Source organism: Bactrocera oleae, chromosome 3 (assembly GCF_042242935.1).
Source record: "Bactrocera oleae isolate idBacOlea1 chromosome 3, idBacOlea1, whole genome shotgun sequence".
Taxonomy (NCBI): domain Eukaryota; kingdom Metazoa; phylum Arthropoda; class Insecta; order Diptera; family Tephritidae; genus Bactrocera; species Bactrocera oleae.
Window position 1 is genome coordinate 54,250,928 of NC_091537.1, and position 2,922 is coordinate 54,253,849.

Here is a 2,922-nt window from a genome sequence, read left to right on the forward strand (position 1 = left end):
TTGTTTACATCAGTTTTTGCACAAAGCTCTTAAGAAAATGATAGAAACTTTGTTCTGCGCGCTGACAAAATTTTTTCAGCTATGACTGTCATATTACCCATCAGATGACCGTCACAGTTCTTGTAGGGTACATAACAAATGTAAACAAATAAATGTGTGAACTGTCAATGAAAACTCATCGAAAACACACAATGCCGGTCAGAACCACTTTGGTTCCACAATCCACAAATTATGTTTTCAAAAGGATTTCAATTCGGTGCGAACATAGTATTAGTAAATTAATGCAAAGTAAAGATTCTAACTTAGTTTCCGTCATTAAATTACATAAAAATACAAAAGATTGCTTTGAAAACTCATGTTCAGATAAGTATTTTACTCAAGTTCTTGAAGATGCCAAAGCTTTAGCTTCTGAAATTGATTGCGAGGTGTTAGACTTTGAAAATGTGGCTAGACCTGTAAAATTGAAGTATTTTTTCACATTATAGATACAGTAATAAATTCTTTATAATTAAGATTTTCCCTGATATTGACCATAATAAACAATCAAACAGTTTGGTCCTAATCTTTTTAACTTCTGAAACGATTTTGATGAAAAATGTTTATTGTTCCTTTAGTTTAAGGGCAACATTAGTAATACATAGGCTTTTCTGTAATTTCCAATTGAATGGGAGAAACCTTAGGTGAGAGAGAGAAAAACTACCGACATTCTAAACATATTGTAATATAAACATGCCAAAATAAGAAAAACCAATATACTGTGGCGAGCACGGATGATAGAACTAAATCGACTCAACGAAAAACTGCCAGAAGCAACTAGTTAGCGAATTCGTAGTTGCCAAAATGTTCTAGAAGCAATGTTTTGTTACAGATTTACTATAGCATACACAGTTCTAGTTAGAGTGTTGTCGTGTTAAGAGCAATCAAGCTATAAGCAAGAAGTTGTAAGCTCGAATAACGAGCAATATGTGTTAAGTTGTTGGAATAAGAAATAAAGATAAGTGTGTATCCAATTGGGACTTTTATTTAACAATCCAGTGATCGAACTCAAGAGTGAGTTACAGGTAGACGATTTATCGAGAAATCCGTTACAATACAATTTACTACTCAAGAAGAATAAAAAAAGTGTAATTTCACTAAAAACAGGGATAAAGGGACGCTTATTCCAGTGTGAGAGCGCTTCAAAATTAGCGTCTTTTATAACATTTTGCATTGTAGCCAGATCAGTCAAAATAAAAATTGTTGGACATTTAAACTAAAACACCCAACATTTATTAAGATTAAAATTATTATATATATATCCGATTAACACATGGAGGAACTATTCAAATCCTTTTTTGTGATTTTGTGATATTTTAAAACAACTGGTTTTTGAACTTTCAATAGTTGAGAGAGTTGAGCATCCCTTCATCTCTGCTAAAAATTTGGCTTTTAGAGAGGTGAGTTCTTCATTTTATAAATATGTTGTAAAACTAATTATAATTATATTGTAAGAATAATTTGTTTAACTTTATACATAGAAAAACGCGACACAAAACCGATCAGTAAGGTACGCATTGTGGTATGTGTTTTGCTTTTATAACCAAAACTTTTAGTGTTACAGAAAATTTGCAGCATTGCGGAAAAATTGCATTCCTAGAATAAAACCAATTCAGGTGAGTAAATTATTAATTAGTAACTTTAAAAAGTGAACAAATATAGTTAGTTAACTAATATTTAATATAAGAAATTATGTTTTAGATAGATAAAAATGCAATTTAAACATAATTATGCTGGAGGTTCAAGACGATACATGGATTTTGATTGGTATTGGTATACCATCGTTTGTTGGAGAGATTTTGCCTCATTTTCACTCAGAATTTGTAAACGTTACAAAGAACGATTTGTGGAGCATCGACAGATTCTATCATATTGGGCAGAACGGAGCAGTTTAAAGTTAGTGTATGGCTGCTTGCATCGAGTATGGAAAAGCGAAAATAGGCAACCCTTCCGAGTACTTATGGTTGTTCCAAGGGTTGGAATTCCTGATGTTCTTAACGTGCAGTACAAATGTCCAAGAGGAGGGCACTTGAGAGACATGAAATCCTTGGAGCATTTGAAGCAAAGGTTTTATTGGAGTGGTTGTCAATCAGCTATAGAAAGGATTGCAAAATATGCTGAGAACATTGTAGCTAAAGGATCAAGGTCCAGGAGTTATGGGCAGATGAAACAGCACAATTCGCGTGCGCCAGTTGAGAAAATAGGCGTGTATGAAGATGGTCCATTCCCCACCAATAAATTAGGAAATAGTCATGTTTTGGTAGTCAAGGACCATTTCAATGAATGGCCACAAGTATACACAATTCCTAATTAAGAGACTGAACCAGTGGCGGATTCATTTAACAAGTGGGTAACGAGATTCGGTGTTCCAATGGAGTTACGTTCTGATGAAGAATGGAATCTCGAGTCAGCTTTAAGTCAAGGGATGTACCAGAAACTGAGTATCCGGAAAACGGACGGAATCAACTCCAAGAAGAGAAGGACGGCTAACGATGTCAGCACCAGCCAAGAAGACGAGATGGGGAACATAAAAGCTTTGTGTTTGGTATCGCAAATATGTCTAATCGGGACGATCAGACTTAGGTGGAGGGCCGTGTGACGAATATAGATGATAGAACAAAATCGAATGAACGATAAACTGCCAGAAGCAACTAGTTACCGAATTCGTAGTTGCCAGAATGTTCTAGAAGCAATGTTTTGTTACATTTTTACTATATAAGGGCTACCGGATTGTGCAGCAAACACAGTTCTAGTTAGAGTGTTGTCGTGATAAGAGCAATCAAGCTATAAGCAAGAAGTTGTAAGCTCGAATAACGAGCAATAAGTGTTAAGTTGTTGGAATTAGAAACAAAGATAAGTGTGTGGCCATTAAATTGGGACTTTTAT

The 2,922-nt window shown here is 34.7% G+C and overlaps 1 long non-coding RNA gene across 1 annotated transcript; it reads left to right on the forward strand.

The window, feature by feature from the left end:
* Positions 1–783: 783 nt before the first annotated feature.
* Positions 784–2,323, forward strand: LOC138856200 (uncharacterized). Its single transcript, XR_011395294.1, has 2 exons — positions 784–1,436; positions 1,518–2,323. It is a non-coding gene; the product is annotated as an uncharacterized lncRNA (long non-coding RNA).
* The last annotated feature ends 599 nt before the right edge of the window (positions 2,324–2,922 follow it).